Raw genomic sequence first — 27,289 nt, forward strand, 5'->3', positions numbered from 1 at the left:
GCAGGTGTGTGGCCCTTGCCTTGGTCTGAGCGCTCCTTATTGATTATAATTGTCTGCATAGCTGGTGGCTGCAAGGGGAGTGATGCACAGGAACTTAGGCCAGGGTTCCAGAGTAATTAGACATAACAAGGTGTGCTATGAAGAACTGGCTGCCAATCCCTATATGGAAGTGAATAGTAAATCAACTGCTTTAATATTGAAACAGTACCAATTAGGTCTCCTCTCAGATGATGAAAAATCCCTCATGTTAGTAGAACATCCTAAAATTACAGTCATTTATTTTCAACCGAAGATACACAAGCTGTATCTGCAACTACCGGAAGGCTGTCCCATAGTCAGTGGAAGAGGTTGTACCAGGGAAAAGATGTCTAGATACAGACTACAACATCAATAGTGAGGTTCTCAAACTACCAGCTTTCCCACATTATTCCATGCACCTCCTTCAGATCCTGAAAATCCTGAAAATCTTTGAGTGGCACATGAATTTCAAGTTTGTGACACTCGATGCAAAAGCTCTTTATATGCCAATTGCACATGACATAGCTTTGACAACCATTGATCACACATTCAAGCACGGATCTGCTTCATATTCAATACATGTGACCATGCTGAAGTAACTGTTGGAGTTCACTCTCAGCAGGGATATATTTCAATTCAATGGAGACTTTTATAGACAGCTGAAAGGGGTTGCTATGGGTGCTAATTATGCCACACCCCTAGCTAACCTCTTCATGGGCTGTTTTGAAGATGAAGTTATCAAAACTGACAACACATACAAATCAATGGTGCACAAGTGACACAGGTTCATTGATGATGTGTTCATGATCTGGTCAGGCAGTGATGAAGATTTGAAGGACTTTGTGAACCACATAACTAACAACCAGCTTGGTAAATCTTTTACATAAAAGAGCACCCAAATCAGATATATATTTTGGACATCCACTTCTTTGTGACAGAAAGTAAGATATATTCCCAGACCTGCAGGAAATTAATGGAAGCAAACTCAGTCCTATTGGCATCCATGTGTCACTGGAGTTTAGTGATTGGAAACATACCCTTGGGTGAATTTAACAGAGCAACAAGGAATTGCAGCACTGTGGCAATTTTTGAGGAAAAAGCTGAGCAACTCAAAGACAGATTTCTAAAGCGAGGTTATGATAAGACTAGTAAATAAAGCAAGACTTTTTTTGTAAACAGAAAATGAGACGGCAGCTGCTCATAACAAGAGTGAAAGAGAACACTCTATATGTGAAGGAGGTTAGAATGATAACCCAATACTCAAGGGAAGGAGACCTAATCTACAAGGTATTTAAGAAACACTGACCAATGCTGCGATTGGATCCTGATTTACAAGAGTATTTACATGAGAACAGCAGATTGGCATTTACAAGAGCCCCAACATTGCACACTTTGCTAAAACCATCTATCCTAACATCAGCCAGTGTCCAACACCGAATGCACATTCATAGCAAATTGGTTGCTTTCCAAAAAATGCAGGATATTTGACCAATGTCAATTTGTTCTTAGTATGAAAACCTGCGAATTCACAAATGCAATCTTTGAAATTGAAGAGTTTATAAACTGTCGGTCCAAATTTGTATTCTATGCCATCTGATGTTTGTGCAGTATCAAATACATTGGCAGGACTATTTGTGAATAAAGAAAAATCTCAATGGCATTGGAAGTCAAGATTCACAATTACCACTTGTGGTACATTGGCAGACCGATCACCAGATGAACAATAACAAGAATCTACGCTTCATTGGATTGGAGACAATAAAAAGCAGCCCAGAAGGGGGTGAAAGGGAACTAACCTTGAGACAAGCTAAAGAAAAAAATATTTTCGGATTCAGAACTGTAACATTTGGCTTGAATCTGGATCATGAAATGAACATGTTTGTGTAATCCAAACATAAACTCCGATATAACTAATCTTATATTAATCAGCACTGATCGCTGGGGATGGAATCAAACAGCTCGCCCATAAAGTACAATTTGAGTCCCTTTGAATTTTGAGACCAGACACAACACATTCACATTGAACACACTTAACTTTCAGGAGATTGCGTTGTGGACTACATATCACAACTATCCCATGCTCCCACCTATCATCTGATTGCTAACACTATTCCTTTTCCCTAGTACAAAACCACAAAATATTTGGTTTCTGCAAGATCACTAATAGCCTTCCCTTTGTATTTGGGCCAATGGCTGTTTAAAAAGAAAAAACTATAATGCATTTAATTGAACACGTTTTGTTGTAATACTAAACCAGACTGTCATAGCAGCGATTGTAATAGAGTGGACCACAGTGGTGCAGGCAGTATGTGCATACCAAGTCTACCTACGTTAAAATCTCTTTGCTCGACCTTAATTGTTCTCATCTTTCAACTACAATAGTTGAGAGTCATAGCTGGTGGCACCATGAAATTGAAATAAGTTATGTTTAGCGAGCATTCAAGCACTGCACCGCTTTGGAGTCGGGGTCCATCAAGACAGATAGACCATTATTTATTACAACCAATCTTTCCTTATTATTTTTTGTTTTTCACCCCTATCCCCCATTGATACACTTGTGTATAGACGCGTTATAAATGTCATATCATATCATATCATTGTTTTCTCTTTTGTTATTTTTCCTTTTTTCCTGATTTATCATGTGGGACGTCACTGCAAATGGTCTGGCTGAAAAGCAATCTGTTCTTTTACAATGTTTTCTCTTCATGCCCTACAATCTTGTTTTTGATTTTGTACATGTCTGTTTATCATCCTATTATGGGTGTTTTCAAAATTATGGTTCAATTTGCACCATGCTTTGGATTGGGATTTGGATGCATTAATCCACAAATCATGATTTATGTTTTCTCATGTATCTATTTGTTTGCATATATCAACTATTTGATATAATTTGAACATGCATGAACCCTGAGGAAGACCCTGTTGGGTCAAAACATGTCTTGGCTGATACATTGTAATACATTTCAACACTGACCAACAGATGTGATTTTGTTTTTAGTTATACTTCTGGTGCAGGTTGAGAGTGACTAACACCTTGTTCTCTCACATTGAAAGGGTCTGCTGGCTAATAGCAGAAACCAGAAGTGGCAAATCTTGACTGGTTTGCTGCGCGGTTCCACTTTCAAAAATCATCATGAACTGACACTTTCTTCTGCTATTTTACTTCATATGAAGACCTCCATGGCAAATCCAGGCAAACTGTCTCCACATAGGCTTGTGGGTTTCCTGTGCCAAAGGTCTTTTATACAAGACTCCAGAGTTCTGCTAGTTGCTTTAGGAATTTCTGTTTCACAGGGATGTTAAGGGAAGTGTCTCACTCTCCTTTGAATTGGATTATCCTCACTCACTTGGTAGGTGGATTAAAGTCCATAGATAGATAGCAAGTTAATCAACAGAGAGGCTCCTTCCCACTCGATAGATGTTATACTGCTATTAGGGCAGCAAGGGACCCAGGCAGCTATATTTTGTACCAACTTGGTCATGGTCCTTCTTTTATAGCTCTCCCAGAGTGCTTTGCATATGGTAGAGATGATTAGTTGCAGATGCTGAGAAAACAAGCATAATCAGTCTGGTGGATGTGAATCTTACTGTCCTGAGCTAGAAGCTTGCTATGGCTCTTCACATGAAATTGTGATGAACAGGGACATGGCCATGAGTGGCATGATGGATTACCTAGAAAGTGATGTGATTGATATGCAAGGCAGGTGCTGTTTTCAATTTGAGGTTACACCATACCATGCCTGGTGGTTGTAACTGAAACATGTTCTCACCTGGATTCTACTTTAAGGTTGGCCACGGTAGTGGTGGTATAGTACACTCAATTTATGGTGCAGGGGTATTTCTCCTATGCCTTGAGCTGGGAGTGAGCAGGTGTTCCCGAGTTCAGTCAGTAGTTTTGCAAATTGTGGTACTAATCCACTAAAGGGGATGGTAATGGCAATCACAGGGGTCAAATGACATAGGTGGATTGGTGTTCAGTGTCCTTTTTTCGGATATACATCCAGTTCACAGGATTGGACATTTACTTGTGTGGCGACATGCACAGTCTAGTCAGCTCCCACCCCTCATGAATGTACTGTAGGGCACATCTTTTCTAGATGGCATAACATATATTCCATTCACAGTGCTTTCAGGTTCTAGCACATTCAGTGCCAAATGTGATGCAATGTAATGTAATGTAAGTGTGTTGTATAGCACCCTCCTGCCACTATTGGTGGACTCACTGCACTTGGCCCCATAATATAAAAAAGGTGACTAGTGGCACAGTGGGAGTAGCATACGTAAAACTTGTGGTGTTGATGGGTGCAGGTCAGAAGTACCCGGTTCTTCTCTGCCAATCTGCTTTCTGTGGCTTTGCCAGATACATTTGGAGTGTATTGTTCATAGCGAAGAGACAAATATCTGACAGATTACAGAACTTTGAGACTGGTTACCTGCTGATATGGGAGAATGTCACCCGGCTAAAAAGTAGAGAAGAGTCATGTTTCGGATAATGGCTTATGTGTTAATGGCCAGGCCTGTGGCAGCATATCTGGGGGTTAGTTCTGTGTAGTGTAAAGTGGTAGGAGATCTTAGAGGGGTTTCGGTTAGTCAGGAGAAGCAGAAAGTAGACCTGCAACCCTGCACTCCCACTACTGGTCTCTTGCAGTCAAGTCTCTTTTCACTAGTTCACATTGCTGCTATCAATCTGCAGTCAATTTCCATCAATATTTGATAAGGGTTATGGGAGGCAAGAACCATTGATTCAGAGAAAGGACTACTTGAAATGTGAGGGCCAGATTTCCTCATTTCACATACTTATGATGGTCGACAGGCTGTAACGCTCGCCTGTGGGTATTGCAAGGATGTCCTGGAGCACTGCATAGACTGCCCATCACAACTTCCTACCCTGGCCAAGTGCACAGCTTGAACGGCACGTGAACATGGTCAGAACTAAAGCAATAGGGATAACGTTGTGAAGAGGCTGTACTTCTTGGGTTGGTGTTCGGATATTGTTGACAGGTATGTACCCTAGGGTACAAGAGGGAGAGAAGTAAGGTACGAGATGAGGCATGACCCATCCTCTGCCCGTGTTGCTACCTTCCTGTGATGCGAGAACTCATTATAGTATACAACAGCTCTTGAGCTGCTTCTTAAGCCAGTTACTTCACTGGGCTTAGTGGTCCAGACCAGCTGCGACAAGCGTTTTCGTGCCTCATCTGTAGATGCCTCAATTCTTGCCTTGTCTCTTGTAAATCAGTGCAAAATGTCTCTTGCAGCTCTGCAAAAGTTTCTATAGCTTCAAAAAAATGCTTTCAGTTCAGCTGGCAACTTGCGCTTTGCCAAGTTAACTTGTGTGCTTTTCCTTTATTCTACAGGTCTCGGATGGATTTTCCCAGTGCTCTTGACTGATTCCCCAAACTTTGTACCATCCCATAAGTAACACATTTTCTGTAATGAGTTTTACAATGTCCCAATTGTGTGTTGACTCTCACCGTGTTTTTCTTCTTCTTGTAGGTTTCCAGGGTAAGGCTTGAGTGCACCGAAATGCTGCACCACTGTGGAAGGAACGCTGCGGGATGCAAACGGGAATCAGATGTGGGAGATGATGGTAATTTCACAGGAGGTGGGCGATCTTGTCAGAGTGATGATGGAAGAATGCTGAGCACGGGTGTGGACCTGGGTGGGGCTTATATAGCCCTGTGGGCCAATATGGCGTCCTTGATGTGGGGTAATCATGTGTGATGTTGTGTTTCTTGCTTTACTCTATAATATGGGAGCCATCTTGAAGGGAGTGAGATGAGCCAGTTGTGCACTTGGGTGGTCCAGTGTGCCCCCTGTGAGAGTGGCGTTTAAGTGGGAACTGGTTGGTTCATCGTCATGACAAAGGCTGAGAGACACCTCCAACCTCACTCTAGCATGATCAGATGCTGTGCTTTGGGGCCTGCTGTGAAATCTGCCCGTCAAGGGCAGGGTGAATCTTGGGCAGGGCAAGTAAATGTGTCAATGGCAGGGCACATCTTGGCCGTGGGATGCAGGTGTTTGTCAGGCAATTATCGGGGCAGAGGCAAGACTCTCGGCTGAGTGTAGGTTTCCATGTTTTGGTGTGGTGGAATTTGTTATGAACATACCCAGTAGCCATTCTCAGTGTTTCTTTGGTCCCTTCATGATGCTTGGCAGTTTCCTCTGGGTGAGGATCATGGAGTCATGGGTTCAGCGACAGAATATGGCACACAGTTGTGTGAAGCACATGTCTGCATAACACACCATCTGCACACTGACAGTGTTCTGCATGTGTCTGTTGATGTAAACATCCTCTTTTGTCCTAGGTGGTATATTGGCCACATATGTGCAATCCAGTGTGCCAACCATGTAGGGGCAGACTGCAGTTGTATAGGAGTAGACAATGATCTGATTTTGGATTGTATGGTCTGTGAGGAAGTCAAGGTGGTGGTGCATACTTCTCATCATGGTGGATGTTACATATGAGAGGTTGCAGGAGAAGCATGACAGGGTGGTGCCATGCAGCTAAATCAGAGTGAACTGGAAACTGTGTGGCACAGAAATGGAGCCTTGGGATGAGCTTTAATAGCGGGGCGGGGCTAGAGATGAATTTGTCACTGTCACACTGTATGTGGTACTTTATTTCTGCAAGGCAGCTAATAATGGTGGGCATGTTAAGACAGTAGGCAATATGGACGAGGTGGTTTCTGTTGGTGGGACATCTAGGGCCCGTACAGAAACTGTGGGTAGGGCTGTCTGGCTCTGCTACACTTTCTCCTATCCTGGTGCTTCTGCTGTTTGGGGGCTGGGGTGCAAGCTGATGGGCTGCATCCAGGGTCGGACTGGGCGATAACATTGCCCCGGGCACCAATGAAAAAGTGGCCCACAGTTGCAAATGACTATTCAATCCTTTTGTGACACTGTTTAAATAGTACCCAAGGGGGAGTTTTTTGATAACAAGTGATCCAAATTGTGCATTTTAAAGAATAATTATTCAGCAACACTGGTCAACTCTATTAGCCGCATAGTGAAGTAACTCATCAAACTGGCACACATTGGCCAAAAAAAGGGCCCACTTTAACCAAATAAACTGGTCCACACCTGCATTTTGCGTTTTTGGTTCGGCCATGGGCCTATTGTCCCAAGGGCCAGTCCACCCATGGCTGCATCAGGTGGGTGCCTGGGTTCAGGCTGATGTACAACTGTGCCAATTGTGTCTGGGGCATTAGTTTCCTTGGCTGCTTTAATTAGTCTGACAAAGGTAGTTCTCCTTCCACTATGCTTTTTAAAGTAAGCCTGCTGTTTTCTGCTTTTTCTGCAGTCCACACACCAATTCTAGCAGCTCCTTGCATGTGTCGCTTGTTGTGGGATTTTCATGGCTTTTTAGGATGGTTCCTGCCTTCTGTGTACATGCATGATTTTATTTTGAGCAGCTGCATTTGTTGGAGCAAAAGTTGGTGTATAAACCAGTGCAAGGTTTCATTGGCATTCACATAGGAATACTTTCAAACCCGAATTTTCATACGTAAAATATGTTGCTCAAAATACGGATGGTTTATGGGGCTCACAGTACGAGTACGCCTGTGTTTGCTGGTGTGATGTCAGAAGGCACATACGTACAGAACCAGTACGCATCGTTGCGTACATTTGAGTCCTAAACTGTGCATGCCTCGGATTGATGCCATTGTCCTCTTGCACTGCCGGGACTTGGAAAATGATGCCTTGCATTTACGACTTTTTTCCTCTACACCCACTGTAAATTGACACTCATAATACTTGTTTGCATTTTGGCATGTTTTGTTTACTTTGTCTCATCACATTTGCCACAAAGAACTATTTTCTCACCTATAGATTGCTTGCAAAGTCAGTTGCGAGCAGCGTGTGACTGGGCTTGTTAGCCTGGCAGCAGATATTCTCCTATTACTAATTGAATGAAGAAGAGCACGTGTACCGAGCCTTTGCTGCCACAAACACCAGGGTAATTATGCACAACTGGACCTTCACTGCATGATCGTAATGGAAATGAACACCACCTTTCCGACAAAACAACCTAAATATGATGCATGACTGGCTGCATGTCTGCATTTGCATGTTCTGCTAAGTGCTGCAATCTCAAGCGTGCCCCTTCTAATTGATACATATGTAGGAAATCAAAGCGTTATTTATTGAGGATCTTTTTTTTCTTTCTAAAAATAAAGAAATGCCTAGGCGTGAATGGCATTCTAATATGTTAATGTAAAAAAAAGTAAAATGGAGCGCAGCCTTGCTTTTCCTGCCCATTAGCCAATGTAAGTGATTTGCATTCGTCTGGCCAGGGCACTCTACAAATAGCATCTGTAGCCACCCCATCACATTTCCACTCGGCCTCTGTGGTTTGCCTGTAAATCACTGCTAATGTATCATTGTGAACCCTTTGCGTGTTTGAATCATCCATATTTACTACCTCCAGGTTTCGTACATTTTAAATATGCACTCATCACTTTTCCTTGTACTTTCTATGCACTGAATTACATTCACAATCACTGCTATGTATGATATATTTCACATGCACATGCAAGTGCTTTCGCATGTTGATATTACCTTCACATATGTGTTAAGAGCACGCTCATCGAGGAGCTGGCACTGCAGAGCACTGCAGCTCCACTCTTTTTCGCAGCCGATTCCTGAAAAAGTGTGTTGCATGAGCAGCCTCTGGGGCTCCATCTTGAAGTCCAGGAGCGAGACATAAGTCCAGAAGGGGACTTTTCTTTCCCGATGATGTGCTCCTCAGTAGCAACACATGTAGCACATTAAGTATGATCCACAGTAATATCCTATGTAGTGCTTCAAGTATGATTGTCTGTAGCAGCACATGTAGCTCTTTATGTATTGTCCGCAGTATCAGCACATATAGCACTTAAAGTACTATCCTCAGTAGCAGCATGTGTTTCTTTTTAAGTATGTCCCTCTGTAGCAACATATGTAGTGCTTGTAGTATGATTCTCTGTAGAAGTACATGGAGCGACCTATGTGTTATTCTTAGTAGGAGTACTTGTAGCACCTTATGTATGATTCTCAGTTGTGGGACGTGTAGTGTGTTAAGTATTATTCACTGTAGAATCACATGTTGTGCTTTAAGTATTATCCTTAGTAGAAACACATCTAGAACTTTTAGTATGATCTTCAGTAGCAGCTGTGGGATATATTGACCCACTCAACAAATTCACCACATCACCAAGCTGCATTTGCGCAGAAACAGCAAAATGGCTGTGCTGGCTCCTGTGAGTGCCATGGCCTCAAAACTGCATTGTGCAGCAACAAAACAAAAAAAAAATGCCTGCACCGACCTGCCAAGACCACACAAGGCAGGATGGAACAAGGGGACACACTGAAAGAGCGTGCCAGTGTGTTCTGACATATACTAAAGGAAGAAAGTGAAAAGGCAGGACTGCTGTGCTGAAAACCCCAAAATCCCCATTGAAATTGAATCTTTTCCACCTTTAAAAAAATGATGCTTTGATGCTAATTCCATCTGTTCTTTCTTAAACCACTGTGATCAACAAGGCCCTGCCATGCCCAGGAGATCTCATTATGCTTCAGCAAAACCAGGCATGATTTCTGAATGACAGGCCCTGTCAAACTAACTTTGAGAAAAATCTACAAGGAGCTTCACTTTTTTCGCGCACAGGAAAATATGTTAATTTCTTTACAAATGCATCAAATCTCAGAAGTTCAAAAGAGACTCCAGCTTTCTGAGCCATGTTAGTTTTAATGCATCTGTGCTTCAGACAAAACCAGGAAAATAACCATGGATGTAGGACAGAGTGGGAATCTGATGGAGATGCAAAAACAAATGTAAAAAGTAAATGTCAGCTATGTACCACGTGTAAAACATTTGCTTTGCAAAACTAAAGGAGAAAAATGCCTGTTTAAAAGGTAAACTGTTGAATGAAAACCTGCCTTATCTAGCAATGTGAAGGGGTTGTTACTGGTGACAATACACACATGGGCTATTTTATTCCACAGGCTTGCTTTAATTCAGTACCAAATATCAGAAAATAAAGGCTTTAAACCGCCTTGGCTGGATTTTCAATCTTTCAAAAACAGGTTATTCTGGTAGGCAGGGTTAAAGCTTCCCCCTAGGAAGGGAGCCATCATAAACTTTCAGGGCACGAAAGTGAAAATTGCTAGCTTGAAAAACTTTGAATGGACCAAGACAAAGAAAGTTCACACGCTCGTCAGACATTCGTCTGTGCTCCAGGCTGGGACAATAGAAGTTCTGGGACACTGACCTGTGAAGTGGAGGGGGCCATAAAACCTTCAATCAAACTGGGAACCCCCACCCCACAAAGGGCTGAAGTGACAGTTGGTGGCTAATGAAGAGAAAAAAAATTGTCCATTGATAAAGGATTGCCATTTGCGTCCAGAGACTATTTCATAAATAAACTTTAAGGACTTTTATCTCTGCAGCAAGACTTTGTAAAACATGTAACAATGATATAGTTTAAATATGATTTTAGAGGCTTTCTTTTAAGACATGGTAGAATTCACTGACACTTTTGGGACAGAAATGGCAAAGTATTGTGGATTACAAGAAAAGCATCCATGTTGCAAATGCAAAGTTTTGTACAAACATCCCTTATGATCACCCACACCCATGTATAAAGTTATAGAGTACTATAAATCTCATTGAAAAGTGCAACAAACTGTTAGAAGGGCGAAACAAGGTCTCACAAATTGGAGGATTGGACCGCTATGTGCTGCATAAAATATGTAACTTGCCTATGTAAGTGTTTAGATGGTTCCACTGTATGAAGGTGCCATTTAGGGCAAACATTGATTTTAAGTAAAGTAATTGTGGGAGGTTTTGGACATTGCAAAACTCACATCATAAATCTGACATCATTTTCTGGAAATCCAACCAGCTGAGAGTGAGGCTGAGACTATCACCCTTGTCCAATCCTGTTATTAGAGGCGTGTTTATTTAAGCCTGCCCCAGCCATATACTTTGATGATGTCCCTATGCATTATAAATAAGAGTCCCTGACAAGACTCTCGACACTCTTCCTGATGTTCCTGCTCTGTGTTCCTGTTCCATCCATCCAGATTCCAGATCCCAACTACAAGGCCAAAGCATTGCTGACCATACTCCAGGGCCCACTGCAAAACCCCAGCATTGCTGATCCTACTCCAGCAAGGTCTCAATTCTGAAAAATCACTAATCTCCCATGAAAAAGGGGAAAGCGGTGGTACCTTTTGCATCCTGAACCAGCCTGGCTTGCTGACCACTAACTGCATGCCCGCTGCCATCCTGCCATCCAGCTGATCCTTAGTATCCAGTGACCAGAATTGCCAGTCCAGAAGTACCATCGGGTGACCAGAACTGTAAATCTGTTTGCCAGACGCGCCGCCGTGTGGTGACCAGAACCTATTGACCGTCCAAAAATCCCAAAACTAAAAGGTGGACTGTGAGTATAAATCACCACCCCATAGAAATCCATAGTATACCTTGTTTTGCCTTGGTCCTTATTGCACTCTCTAAGTCATCCTATCCTTACCCTGGTAACTTGTAAAACTGTAGGAATTATCTGTGCAACCCGGCCCTTGATTTCTAGTGCTAGCATCCTCTCTTTAGTAATTTTATCTTGTGTAATACTTAGCCATTAGTCCTATTTCGAGTGATTGGACTGGTTTCTGCCGAGGTTGGGCGCTGGGGTGACAGGGTTGAAATCTTGAACCAATACTGGATCTTACTGTGTCCCTCTTTGGTGGGCTAGCCTGAATACTCTAGTTTAAAGTAAAACTGTTCTTGTCACAACTGATCCTTTCCTAGTTCACAGCTTCATTTTATTCAAAGCACACTTTTTTATATCTTGTATAACTCCTCCAATTTACCAGCTAGAAATGTACTTTCACTTCCAGAATATCCCTGTGATATACCTCTATCCCCCACTCCAAATCAGTGTATTTCACCTGTTTTTATTAAAAACCATTTGGGTAATTTCAGGCGGGAATTGAAAAAATTGCAAAGTTTGCAACGTGTCATTTTGCTGCAATCTGTTTTAAACTTTCCACTCATTTTCAACATGTATGCTCTTGGTAACCCATTCTTTGTGATTATTAGTGTCTTTGCATTGTTGCTTTAGTGAGGAATTATATTTGTTTCAAGGTTTTTAATACACATTAATTATTTATTTGTCCATTTCCGAGTGTCATTTCATAACATTGCAATGGGTTTGAAATCTGTTTTTCTCTCTTATTTGGGGGCGGGAGGGTCAGATTTGGATTGTGTTTCCTGTTTCTTATTCCTGATTACCTGCTGCTTCTGTTTATCCACTCAGAATTGATTATTTGTGGGTTAAGGGAACATTGCAGGGGGAAAATCTAACTTGGGTGCTATATTTCCTAAATCAAAAAGTGCACCTATTCCGCTGTGCTGTGTATATGTTGCACTAGCAGGTTAAACTCTGTGCATTGCTCACATTCTCATTGTAATTATCACCCCATTGGTGATTGCTGCCCCATGTTAAAAAGTGTATGCTTTCTTTTGAATTTTAAAATAAATAAATAAATATTGCATTTTACCAACCAGCTGGTTCACGGTCCATTGCGACCCGGGGTATTTAAAAAGGGTGTGTGATATGAGTGGTGCATCATTGCAATATTGAATCTATATATATATATCCATATATATATAAAGAGATAAGCATTTTGGTTGTGCGCTGCATACTAGGCCGAGACCAAGGTGTGTGTTGCCTGATTGAAATCCTTAACACAGCACTTGGTTGCTTTAAGTATTATCCTCAGAATCATCAAATGTAGTGATTTAAGCATGATCTATTGTATAAGTACATGTAGTAGTTTGAGTATAGTAGCAACATATGTAGTGCTTTACCTGCGATCCTTAATAGCAGAACATAAAATGCGTTAAGTACTATTATTTGTAGCACCACATGTAGTGCTTTATGTATAGTAGCTGCATATGCAGTCTTTTCAGTTTGGTCTTCAGTAGCAGCACATGTAGTGCTCTGAGTATTATCCTCAGTAGCAGCGAGTGTAGCACTTTAAGTATGAACCCCAGCAACAGCACATTTAGTGCTTTAAGGATAATTCTCTGCAGCAGCACATGTAGTGCTTTAAGTATTATTCTCTGTGGCTGCATATATAGCTCTTTAGCAGGGGCTCTAGGGCAAGATGAGTCCTTTTCAGTCTCTGCTCTACCAGTCCAGGGAAGTTTACTAGAATAGTAGTTGACCTCGGTACTCAGCAAGGTCACCCCCAATGTTCCCTGGAGGGAGAATGGGGAGTAGAGCTTCCCTATACCTTGGAACACCTTTCTTCACCTCTGGCAGAGGTCTTTGGAAATGACTACTCTCTAAACAGGATCCAAATTAATTCTTCCTGATGACCTTAATTTACCAAAAGTGAATGAATGAAGGAATGGTAGATGATATGATATGGCATTTATAACACACCTATACACAAGTGTTTTAAGGCACGACGAGGCAAGGGAGGGGAAACAGAGGGAGGACAAGAACAGCAATCTTACTAGGCCTTGTGACATTGACATTGCGCAGGTGCAGGGGAGAGGGGGTGAGAGAAATGCCGGGTGGGGAAGAAAGGGCAAGTGCCAGACATGGGATCACAAACAAGTAGTGCAGCCAACAGGTGGCAAGTGTGAGTGTTAAAAGTGCAGACAATAAGTGTCAATAAGTGCAGGTAAGGGGACTGCAGGGTTGCATTTACTACAGACTGCAAGTTCAGGGGATTCCAGGGGGCACAGCAGGAGAGCAACTGGCAGGCAGGGACCTGGGCCTGAGTTCAGAGGGTAGCCAGGTGACCAGGGCAGTGTCAAACAAGTGATCAGCAGGTGAGAGGAAGAGAGAAGGCAGAAGCAAAGAGAAGGGGCTTGAGGTGCTCCCAGAACAGGAGATGGTTCTGCTCAAGTTTCAGAGCGGCAGGGCGGCTGTTCCAGAGGGAGGCACCATCCGCAGAAAAAGATATTCCCCCAACGTGTTGCTTGGAGAAGTGACTGACCCTCAAGGAGCTGGAGGTGGAGGAGCAAAGAGCCTGAGTGGGAAGATATTTCCCAAGAGAAAGAGAGAGTTGGGGGTATTGCGGTCCCAGGCCCCAGAAGGCTTTGTGGGCAGTGAAGGGGGTCTTGAACTTGATCCTTGCTGCCACTGGGAGCCAATGGAGAGATTTCAGGGCTGGAGAGATACGATCCCTGGGCTTGACGCCAAGGACAAGTCTTACAGTCTGTTCTGGATGAGTTGTAGAGGACTGAGAGTAGAGGCAGGCAGATTCAGAAAGAGGCTGTAGCAGTAGTCCAGCCTAGAGAGAACCAGAGCGGAAGATGAGCAAAGGAAGAATATCTCTCAGGAGGTGCAGCTGGTAGTTTGACTTCTTCGAGAAGTCAGAGATGTGAGGCGAGAAGGAGACTGTGGAGTCTAAGATGACCCAGAGATTCTTAGCCTTGCAGGTAGGAGCAGGAATAGGGCCCAGAGTGGGTGGCCAGAGAGTGACAGGAAAGAAAGGTGCAGGTGTGCTGATGAGAAGGATCTCCGTCTTACTGGCATTAAGGCAGAGATCACCACTCCTGGATTGCAGACAGAAAATCTGGGATGAGAGAGGGTGGGCGACTGAGGGGAGCCTGAAAGCGAGCAGAGTGTCATCTGCATAGCACTGAAAATGGGAGCAGAGAGCAGCAATGCAGAGGACGGGAGGTGCCAGGTATTGGTTCAACGGCCAGCAAGAAATGTTAGACACCAAAGGGAGAGAGTGTGATAAAGGAGAGGAAGGACCCAAGTTGGACCTGGGAGGGTCGGTCAGAGAGGAAAGAGGTCAGCCAGGCCAGGGTCTGATCATTGATACTCAGGATATCACAGAGGCAGTAGAGCAGGATGGCATGGTTGACTGTGTTGAAAGCCAAGAAGAGATCGAGTGAGATGAGGACAGATGGGTGATTAGCATCCAGGTTAGAGTGCAGGTCTTCATGGATATTCAGGAGAGCAGTTTCCATGCCTTCTGGCTGCTCTGAAGCAAGCTTGAGGGTCGTGGAGACAACCAACAGATTCAGTGTGAAGATTAAGTTGGGAGATGGCCAGCTTTTTCAAGAGTTTGCCCAGAAAAGGAGTAATGGAGTTTGGCCGATAGTCAGCCAGACAGGATGGGTAGGATGTGGGTTTCTTAAGAAGAGGGTGCACAAGAGAGACTTCAGGGAGGAAGGGCAGGTTCCAGTGGTGAAAGAGTGATTCTAAAAGTTGTCCAGGAGCAAGGGTGTCGATGTAGTCCTTTATGGTTTTGGATAAACAGGGAAGAACCTGTTTTGACAAGACTTTCAAAGATCGGACTTGTCTGGGGTGAACAGAGGAAAAACAGAGAAGGGAGGAGGAGAGGTGGCCGAAGGGAGGCCAGAGGTAGATGGGAGAGTAGAGGGAGAAGGAGGAGAGGATGAAGGATGGAAAGGATGTCATGGGTTTTAAAGATGAAATGTGAAGCCAACACCATGCAGAGGGTCTAGGAGGGGACATGAGAGGTACAGACTGCTGCAGGATTGGCCAGCTCCTTTCAGATTTTAAAGAGTTCAGCCGAGTTGTTAGATGCTGCAGAGATGCAGGCATGGATGTGAGCTCTCTTCTTAGTGAGGACAGAGAGTCAGTATTGCCTTTGGAGCAGGCGGCAGGCCAGTTTGTGAGAGGATGTACAAGATGCCAGCCATTTCCTCTCAGCCACCCTGCACTTGCATTTAAAGGTGACAAGGTCTGAGTCATACCAAGAGTTCCACTTGGCTTTGGGCTTCAAGCCTCGTGATAAGGGCAAGTACATCAAGAGTGTCAGAGATAGAAGAGTGGAGGTTGGAAAGGGCAGTGTCAGGATGTGAGTCAGCCAGAGGTGCAGGAGGGGGAGAGAAATTGGCGGCAAAAGCCTCAACTGACACAGGCTTCATGGGATGGATGACCGAGAAGGTGGGTGGCATTGTGGCAGTAGGCTCGGCCTGGGGGATAGAGAGAGAAAGATGAGAGGGGAGTAGAAATTGGTCACTACAGGAGAGAAGAGTAGTGAGAGGGTTAGAGAAGGCGAGGTCTGAGGAAATCAGAACATCCAGATTGTGCACTGTAGAGTGAGTAGGTCCCGAGGGATGAATAGAGAGAGAAAGAGAGTCGCAGATGTCGAGAAAGAGTCCAGAGGAGGGACAGGAAGCATCCAGGTGGAATTTGGAATTTGAAGTCTCCAAGGAGGAGGAGTTGAGTGGTCGAGGCCAGGAGGGAGGAGGAGAGGTATGCCCACTCGGAGAGGAAGGAAGTTACCTGACAAGGTGGCTGGTAGATAGTGGCCACAGTGAGAGAGTGGCGAGGAGAGAGAGAGAGCCTGCAGTCCAGGCATTCAAAGGAGGAGTAGGCCTGCATAAGAATGATAGAGGCAGTAATCCACTTCGGGAGGAACAAGGCTACACCCCCACCTGAATGGTTGGATCTAGGCGCAGAGAGGATCTTATAGCCATCAGTTAGGAGAGTGTCAAAACTTGTGACAGAGCTGGCCATGAACCATGTCTGAGTGAGACCGAGATCATCAAGGTCAAGTTCTTCCAGGAGGCAGCAGATGTCAGAGGAGTGTTTGACAGATGAGCCAGAGTTGATAGTGGCAATGTGGAGAAGGTTGCCATGCTTGAAAGACTTCGAGGAGGGGTAAAAGTCAGAGGTACTCCCCACGGAAGTGTAGAAGAAGCCAGAGGGAGGGCAGAAGAGGAAAGAGGATAGGGAAAGGTAACCAAGGAGGAGGAAGAAGGTGCCAGGGAAGTGGCAGAGGAAGGAGGCAAGGAAGCTTGAAAGGGGAGAGAAGGGACAGCAGGAAAGGAAAGGAAGTTGATAAGGGGTGGAAAGCGTCTATCAAAGAGAAGGAGGTTGGCCTGAGGGCCTTGGATGAAGACGGTGCCATTTAGGTAAACATTAAAGATGATCTTAGAGCAATGGAAGAGGGCCAGCAGGCCCTCCCACCGGGTGACATCATAAAGGGGAGAGGAAGAAAAAGGCGAGAGCAGAGAGACCATATGTGGAATCCATAGGTCTGGAGAAGGAACGACAAAGAGGATGACAGTGAGCGGAAATATGGAGGAAGCACTAGTATAGGTATCAGTAATTGGGAGGCCTGGGTTGGAGACCATGATATCCTTTTTGAACTTGTTCCTAACAGACTTAGTGAGAAGGACAGGATAGTCAGTGGAGAAGCAGTTAGAGAAGATAGGAGAAACAGAGGGCACCAAAGAGGATTCAGAGGTGGAGGAAGTGGGGAGAGGAGGAGGGGGAGGTGACAAGGTAAGGGGGAAGACAGTAGGATAGGGCACAGGGGGAGAGGTGTAAGCAGACAAGAGCGAAAGAGACAATAACACGTAATGAAGGCTTAAGGGGCAAGTGGGGCAGTCAAGTAGAAGTGAAAACAAACCAATATGAACGAGGGAACCTGAAACAAAAAGGACACAGCAAGGGAAACACCATGCAGAGCAGGGGCTAGAACAGAATAATCAACAAAGGGAACCTAAGGAGAATGTGAACAAAAAACATAGGGAAAACAAATGGAGGTAGGCATTTCAAATAACAGTAGACGAAGAAAGCAAATACAGGAACAGTGAAATAAGCAAAAAAGGGCCCAAAGAAGAAACACAGAGCAACAAGGTGTTGCAACAGGGTCTGGTAGTGGAAGAAGGGCGGGGGGAACCTACAAGGGAGCACATATGTGCAGGGGTTGCATGGGTGCTAGCGAACTGAAGATGGAAAGTTGTGACGCATGCGCGATGAAGGATTGCGTGGGAACTACACAGGCGAAGAAGCAAACGTATCTGAGGATGAAAGGGCGCGAAGCACTCGCAATCCAGGAATGCAAGCAACTGCACAGGCTGAGGATGCGCAGGCTCAAGCATAGCATAGATGGAATGGGCCTGGAGGCACCCGCGATCAAGGATTATGAGGCACCACGCTGGCTGAGGACACGCACGTGCAAGCGTAGACAAGGAAAGAAGGGGCGCAGAAGCACACGTGATCAAGAATTGCCAGGAGCCACTCAAGATGTCCACTTTTATAGAGAAAAGGTCACTTGGGATAAAATATAAATAAAATAAATTGAGCTTTTATATTGCGCTTCATGCCAGGGACCAGCCTCTTAGTGTGGGACCGAGATTTAAACCTGTGATGCTCAGCGTTGTCTTGCTACCAAGACATTTGTGTTGCCCCTAAGCTATCCTCTCACCTGAAAGCTGCTTTAAGGAGTTAAATTCCTGTCCTTGAGACTATTGGCCCTTGACCCGTAATGTCATACCCAGATTGCCTTGTTCTACTGGAAAAGGGAGGGGAAAGGAAGTAAAGTAAAGCATCAGGGATTCAACATATATGAAGCCTAGATGAATCCTGCTGTGCTCGCTGACTGTCCTAACTTCACATCTTTCTCAACCTTCAGCTTCTAAATGTCTACTCTGTGCAGCTCCCTAGTTTGAGTCAGGCCATTCATGTGGAATGGTCTCTTCTAAGCCAGGAGATCTCCTGTTGTGTGCTACTGTGCCAGGTAGGGGGGAGTAACCCCATCTCCCAGTGTGTCAGCAGAGGCAGCCATCTTCCCACCTCTTGTCATATTTACTGGAAATCAGTCAGTGAGGTACCTATAATCCAAATCACCTCCCATAGCCTGTCTGAGCACACAGGGTTGACACTGATTTGCTACAAATCAGATATGGATTTAATAATGATAGACCTGTAAGCCACCATTCAAAAATGTAGGTATGGTTTATAGTTACAGATGATCCTGCCACCAGTTAATCATTTTGCATATGTATTCTGGGTTGGGAACATTGATGTGAACTTAAATGAAACCTCTGCAATGGAGGGACTTTGCTATCACAGCAGCTGTCAAATAGGCACCTCTGACATCTGAACCTGCTCTTTGTCACTGGAGAGGGGGAGCTGCAGATCAGGATATTGATGCAGCAATGCACAGGTGTAGACTATGCTTTTGGGATGGAGTTGAAAAAAGTGGATCTAGTTAGCAGACCACCCTTTCTGAAATGGATCACCTGGCTCATTTTATTATTAATACAAATCAAAATCTAGGGCTTTTAAACTCTTGACCAATGACAATCCTTCACACAGGTTTAATTACTATAATAGTGAGCACATTGGTGTGTCCAAAATGAGCCTTATACAAGCTTCAGATAGTGCACATGCATGTCTGGGGTCCAAGTAACTATGATTGCCTCCTTCAGCTGAATGTTGAAATGGCTTACAATAAAGCAAGGCATTAAGTTGCAATAAATATGCATTTTGTGGAAGGTCCGGTTGGATTTGGACCACAATATTTGACAGCAAGTGATGTTCCTTATTTCCCTTCAAGAACATTGCAATTCTCTCATGAACACGGGTTGGTGATGTTTATTGTTGGTGATTCAAACATAATGGGTGGAAAGACTTGTTCAAGTCTGTGGAGTCAATGTGAGCAATTCTTTACAATCATATGCTAAGGAAAAACATATTTGAAAGAAAACGAGTAGTTTGTGCTTCAATTAGAATTGCAATGCGAACATGAATATAACATAACAGGTGTATTTGTAGAGCACATTTTCAACTCCAGAAGGGCATCTTGGCACTATTGACATATAACAGATGTTTCGTGTTACCCAGCTCAATTGTACTCAGGTTATCAACCTCAAAAGAATGGCGGGCTGAGTGGACCTGCCAGGATGTGTACCTGTGACCATGAGGTCAACAAGACCAGGTAGTGGATGCATTAGTCCACTGAGCCACAGACCCGGCAATACCTATTTATAAGATATATAAACTATAAAATGTAAGTGGCTGTTTCTATTTTAGTGTTACTGGTTATATTGTTTAATATGTCTGTAATTATCTGTGAGCACTAAAAAGCTTAGCTCTTTAATATGTGTATCCATAAGTATTTCAATATATGAGATTACATACTACCACTTGTTGGAAGTTTGGCGACCCTGCAAGAAGTACGAAAATGTGCCAGAAGGGTTAAAATAGACCATTTTAGATTTGCCCAGTCTGCGCAAACTGAATTATGTCTGGAGGAGGGAATAATCTCGCGGACTATACGAGAATATTGTTTGGACTCAAGAAGCATTTTTGAAAGACACTTTTCTTTGAATAAACTGCTTCCTTTTGTCTTGGTAACTATAAATGACTTATGAAGCTTTGGGGGAATGTCAGAAAACTAACAACCCTCCACCCCCTTTGGGAAAAGTAACCTTAGTATAAGCACCAGTTTAACATCCTTTATTCTTCCTTTCCTTAGAGCATGGTTAGTCATAGGTTAGAACTGGTTTTGGACTGAGGACAGAGCTTTGTTTTGAGAGATCCTGATGACCATCGGTTTATTATTCAGTTTATGGACACCATCTTAGACATAGGGACTAGAAGAGTTTTTTTCTCTATTTGTGTTGTCAAATTAAGATCAATTTGACTATGTCCTTTTGCCTGTCTCCTATATATGGCCTACAACAACCATCATGACATTTTCTGGTAGAAAACCAATTAATTACTATGGAATCCACCTGCTGTTTACACTTGCAAAAAGCAGGTGTATTCCATAGAAATCCATTGTAAATGCTGATTGACATCCGTAAATGGCAGCCAGAATTTATTCATTTTGCACTGAAGTGTGCAAAAAGGAGCTGAAAATGCACATTTGCCACTGTTATATGCCTCACTCTAGCACTTTGCTGTGTAAATGATGAAAATTGCCTGGGGAGGATCTGCTTGCACTTATGTGACAATGTGGGAGTCCACTTCCAGGCAATTTACCATTTATAAAAAAATTGCTATATTGTGTTGCCACCTCTGACGTAAGAAAACTCTGTCTCTTCATATCAAATAATAGACCACAAACCATTCTACATTTATTAGTCTGATACCCTGTACAGCTTTTGTGAAAATACCAGTTCAGCACCTACAGGTGATTTCTACTGGTTTCATGTACTCCAAATAAGTTTCATTGATTTGAACTTTATATGTTCATTAGCAAAATATTCTACTTTTGAAATAGAAAAGACAAACGAAACCAAAACTGATATTCAGGAAAACGTTATGCATAACAATTCAGTAGCTGACAAGAAAACATCAGCGAAAATCAGCATCGAGTCGAATGCAGGTGTGGATGGTTAAATGGAATTCTCACCTGGGAGAACATTAACTAGTTCGAAACAGAGAAGAATGCCATTCAATTAGCTTCTCAAAATAATAGAAGAGATAAAGCAATATTTTTGGAGAAAATATAATTCTGGAGCTATTACTAGCGAATCAAAATTGCAGAGAACGTCAAGAAACTGAAATACAAAAAAATCTGCGAGCGATTTGTCAGATGTAAAATACAACATACTGTAATAAAATCGTGTGTGCTCCTATTTTCATTTCATTTTCCAAAGTAAGTAATAACATAGGGCCTCATTACGACCCAGGCGGTAAGGGGTTTACGGCGCCGTAAACAGCGCCGACCCTTACCGCCTGAGTACGAGGTCCCTTAGCGCCATGGATTTTAACACCTGCTAAAAGCAGCGCTAAGGGACCATGGAGTTAATTACGCCACCGTAATTTACGGTGGCGTAATTAACGCCTTCCCCACTCCCATTATGCCCTATGGGGCAAAAATGGGAATGGGGAAGGGTAAATGGGGATTGGGGACTTACCGCCCCGCCAAGGTCCGAATGGGGCGGTAAGTCCGCCAACCACCATGGCGTAAACGTAGTTTACGCCATGGTGGTAAAGTCACGGCCCAGGCGGTAACTTACCGCCTGGGTCGTGATGAGGCCCATAACAAATAAACCTGCCTGATTTTGAATGCAGCCTTGCAATAAGGCTTCTCCTAGTACTAAAATTACTGACATGGGCATTTTACAAATTCAAACTTGAAGATTACCCAAGATTTTTCCTGCACCTGTGCTGTGTCATTACAATGGGTAATAATCGCAACTATGAACACTTGGAGTAAGATGGTTGATTTCCTTTTTGGCCAATAAGAAACGAGAGGTGCTGGGCAATAATCACCAGCAGGGTGGCCTGTCTGATGGCCCAGAGGAATTCATGTTCTACTCCTGGCCAGTAGTATTCATCCTTGTCACCCTACACATATCTCTTCCACTGTTGCCTCTTTCTGCTGTTTGCCTCTTCCTCTGCCTCAAACCAGCAGCATGTCCTCCTTTCCTGTGGCTCATTTTCGACTCCTCCACTCATTGCAGAAATGGAGAGAGGACTTCATATGTGAGTCCACTGAGAATCTGTAGCTCTGCAGACATTACAAAACGTTTTTCTTCCGTCTTCACCATAAACATTCCTACAGTGGACCGGGTGACAAAAGGAAGCATTCACTCACAGCTGTAGGACAGTACAGGTTCTTACGAGCCTTCACTTTCCTTAGGAAGCTTGAGTTTCTTGTCCTGGTGGAAGACAGCGAATATTTAACCGTAAAACTAAGATGCTGGTTATTGCGCCTAAGAAATATCCTGCATGCATAATCAATGTTGAAAATGAATATTTCAGCTCCGTGCCAAAATTAAGTATAATATGCTTCAAAGGAACACACATTTTTAAAGAAACCAAGAAAGATTAATGTACACATGATAAGGAAAGCCTTGATAAATGTTATGTTGTATGTCACTTGTATAGCAGCTACCACCATAGGTAAGGCCTTGAAGCACTGTGGGTTTGAGCGCCGTTCGGAAGACCATAGTAAGAGATGTAAGAAGTGAAGAAAGGATATCTAAAATGCGTGTGTGCATTTTGAGCTAGCACAAAGGGGGGTAGGTTGTGGCTAGGCCGCTAGGAGCAACCCATAGTTATCAGGTGAGAGAATGGGTGCCATGACAGATTGTCAGCGGAGTGGGATAGTCATAATGGTCACATAATGTGAACGGCTGGTCCGAATTTTGCATGTGTCCCAGTTTTATTCATTTGAATGCAGTGATGTGTGTTTTGGGTGTATGTAATTAAGCAGTGTTTTTTGGGGGTTATGCAGGTGAGTGGGTCATGGCTGTGTGGGATACTGTTAAGTTTATAGTATACAACTATGGAAGTGGAAAACAGTGGCAAAATACAGTTGGGGAACCCACACCCTGGACCGTAAGGAAAGAAAAGCAAGTATGGCTGTGGAAAACAGTAGCAAAATATGGTTGGGAAACCCACAACCTGGTCCCTAAGGGATGAAAAGCCAGTATTGTAGTGGAAAACAGCAGCAAATTATGGCTGGGAAGCACTGTGGGAAGGTAATGCAATGTGCTGGAACAAAAACATAGCGAGAATCAAAAATGAAGACCCAAACTTGAAGCACAGTGGGAAAATAATGCACTGTGGTGGAACAAACCTACAACAAGATCCAAAAAAGCAGACCCAACACCAAAGAACAGTGGGAATTTGATACACTGTGGTGGAACAAAACAGCAGCGAGATTAAAAAATGGAGACCCAACCAAAAAGCATGGTGGGAAAGTAAGGCAATGTGGTGGAATGAAACAACAGCGAGATTAAAAAATGCAGACCCAAACCAGAAGCACAAAGGTAAGATAATGCAATGTGGTGGAACAAATGAACAACGAGATTCAAAAGTGCAGACCCAACGCAGAAGCACAGTAGGGAGATAATGCAATGTGGTGGAACAAAATAAGAGTGAGATTAAAAAATGGAGAAGTACATCAATGGCGTTGTCTCCTACCTGGTTGTAGCTGCAGCCTGTGAGGGCAAGACCTGGCAGGGCTGGGGGCGCCAGGGTGAACAGGCAAACAGGGATGGAAGGTTCCCAAGGAACATGCATTTTGCCTTCGTCCAAGGCTGCCCTGGAAGTCCTAAAGGCATTGGTTCTTAGATAATGTGATTCAAGGTAAGCACCATTCCGGTGTCAGGGTGGGTGAGAAGGGGGTCAGAGGAAGGAGGGCCAAGGGAGAGGAGGTGGGGCTTGAGTTACAGAGCCCAGGGAACGAACCTCAGCAAGTGGGGCTTGTAGAGAGTGGAATAAAGGCCCAATCACCTGCTTGGGATTATCCTGAAAATACTTCCAGATTCCTTCAGGCGATGTGTCCTAATAACCAGAGGACATTGAAATATGGAGAGATCTTAGCCACGTGGTATGGTGGCTTGTTCTGGAGTCATGTGACCCAAGGCAAGCACTAATCCAGTGTCATGGAGGGCAGGCAGGGAGTGGTAGGAAGGAGGGCTGAGGGAGAGGAGTTGTGGCGTGGGCCAAAAAACCTGGGGAACGGAGCTCAGAAAGTGGGGCCTGTAGAGGGTGGAATAAAGGCGAAGGTCCTGCTTGGGAGTATCCTGAAGTTACTTACAGATTCCTTGAGACGATCTATATTAAATGTTAAATGTTAAAGGTATTGGTACCGCGCACCGTCACCAACGTAATTGGTCCCCAGGCGCTCTGGTAGATCTGTAAACGATAAGGTGGGATGGGTTAGTAAGGTGAGGAGGGAGTAGGATAGTGAGAGGAGTGGTGTTCTGTTGGCAGCTTCAACTCGGTATACACCGGGTGCTGAGCTTTGGTGCGGGTATTGGATCGGTGTCAGTCCGCGTGTGCTGTTGCTCCGGCTTATGTGTTGTTGCAGTGTTGTGAAGTGCATGTGGCTTGTTGTGCGAGAGATGGTTGTGTGAGTTTTTGGAGTGAGATAAGTATGCAGAGTTTGAACTTATATTGGTTAGTCGGTTACATGACCTTTACCATGCTTACATTCACAGTTTTGTCCAAGTGTGCCACTTGTCGGCCTTCACAATCCCATCCAGATGCGGTGCATGCTAATGTTTAGCATTCCATCTAGGTGTGGGCATGCTAACATTCACAATCTTATCTAGATGCGGGGCAGGCTAGTGTTCAGAAATCTGTCTAGGTGTGGGCATGCTAACATTCACAATTTTATCTGGGTGATATATGGAAAAGTTATGTTTGTGTGCTTCATAACTATTACCTAATTATACACTTGCAAGGCAAGGTGGCGTTGAAGGGGGCATTGGTGTGTGATTTGATTATACCTTGTTCAACACAAGTCTATCAATAGACCTCCAAAATCTTCAGCCTCTAGCAGCATATAATATAACTGAAATAATGAGATTAATGTGGACCACAACCAGTGAAATGTGTTAATTTGGAAGACAATTAAAGAGATTTAAAGTACAGGCAAATGTATTCTCTCATGTTTCTGTGGTAATAAGGGCAGACCATACTCTGTTGAGAGGGATGGGTTAGCTGATGAACTGTCTATATAGCACCAGTAAACTAAGTACTAAATTAAAGGAACGCACAAGCAAACCAATATAAATATGTACCAATTACAACCTTTTCTACAATCCCAATTAAAACTAACAACAAGAAAACCTACAGCTGCAAAGGAAATATACAGAATAGGCAGAATAAATATCAAAAACACAGAAACTTAGATAATATGCCAACGTACTATATTCAGTCCCCAGGACCACGGTAAGTCCTTGTAATCATAGGCCTGACACCTGGTTCACTGGGTTACTCCCTAATCTTAGTTGTTGGTGCCTCAACCACATTGAGATGGTCTCTCAGACACTATGATTGGTTTGCAAATGTGTATTGACTGTCCTCTAGTAGGCTTGATGTGGCTCAATTGATCACTCAACATTGAACAGTGGGATTCGATCAGGCTTGTGACTCAATTTATGGCACAGGGGTATTCCTCCTAGACCCTGAACTGGGAGTGCACAGGTGTAATCAGAGCTCATTGGTGGTTTGCAAATAGTGGTACTAATCCACTAAAGCAAAGGGTAATGGCCATCACAGGGTGTCAAATGTCAGAGGTGGGTTGGTGTTGAGTGTCCTTTTTTTCTGATACATGTCCGGATCAGAGCGTTGAACATTTGCTTGTGTGAAGACATTCACAGCCTAGTCAGCCCCCATCTCGCATTTAATTTCCTGTGTGGCACATATTGACTGGATGTCATCACCCACATTCAATCCAGTGCTTTCTGGTTCTATCACATGCTTTGGTGAATATAATGCAATGCAATGTATGCTGTGTTATATAGCACCCTCCTGGCACCATTGGTGGCCTCACTGACCTTGACCCTGTAAAAATGAAAGGGGGAAGTCATTATTGGCACAGTGGGAGTGGCATATGCAAAACATTTGGTGTTCATTAGTGCAGGTCAGAAGTACCCAGTTCTTCTCTGTCAATCTGCATTCTATTTGTTTGGCAGATACATTTGGGAGTGTATTGTCCATAGGGAACAGACACAGATCTGATAGACTACATAACCTTGAGCCTGGTTACTTACTGATGTGGGATAATTTCATTGGGCTAAAGAGTAGAGCATAGTTATGCTTCAGGTAATGACTTATGTGTTAATGGGTAGACCTGTGGTAGCATATCCTGGGGTTATTTGTGTGCAGTATAAGGTGGGAGGAGATCTTAGAGGGGTGTCAGTTAGTTAGGAGATGGGGAGAGTAGTACAAGGCATAACCACCTGCAACCCTGCACTCCCATTACTGGTCTCTTGCAGTCAGGTCTCATTTCACTTGCTCATATCGCCACTTCTCTCTCTCTCTCTCTCTCTCTCTCTCTCTCTCTCTCTCTCTTTCCCTTTGTCACATAGATACTTTGAATTCTGTGTGCAGCAGAACAAGCATGTGAACGCTGGCAGATGAAACAGGGGAATCTGGAAGCTTCACTCAATTATCATCAATATTTGGAAGGGTTAAGGGTCATTGGCTCAGAGAAAGGGCTACTTGAGATTTGAGGGCCACGTGTCCCCATTTCACATTCTTGCGATGGTCGACAGGCTAAGAGACACCCCAAACCTCACTTCAGCATGCTCAGATGCTGTGCTTCATGGCCTGCTGGAAATTCTGCCTGTCAAGGCCAGGACCCATCTTGAGCAGGGCAATATTGGCTGTCAATGGTAGTGCCCATCTTGGGCAGGGCAAGAAGGTGTCAGTCATTCGTCGGGCAGGGGCCAGAATCTCTGCTGAGTGTGGGTTTCTATGTTTTGGTCTGGTGGTGTTTGTCATGTATATACCCAGCAGCCATGGCAGTCCCTTCATGATGCTTGACAGTTTGCTTTTGGTGAAGATCATGGAGTCATAGATTGAGCCACATAATCTGGTACACACCTGTGTGAAGCACATGTCTGCATCACACACCATCTGGACATTGACAATGTGCTGCATGTGTCTGTTGATATAAACATCTTTTGCCCTGGGTGGTATATGGGCAACATATGTGCAGTCCAGTACCTCAACTACGTTGGGGAAGCTGGCAGTTGCATGGAACCAGACATTGAACTGATTTAGGATTGTGT

Source organism: Ambystoma mexicanum, chromosome 7q (genome assembly GCF_040938575.1).
Source record: "Ambystoma mexicanum isolate Mex_15411 chromosome 7q, UKY_AmexF1_1, whole genome shotgun sequence".
In the NCBI taxonomy this organism is placed as follows: Eukaryota; Metazoa; Chordata; class Amphibia; order Caudata; family Ambystomatidae; genus Ambystoma; species Ambystoma mexicanum.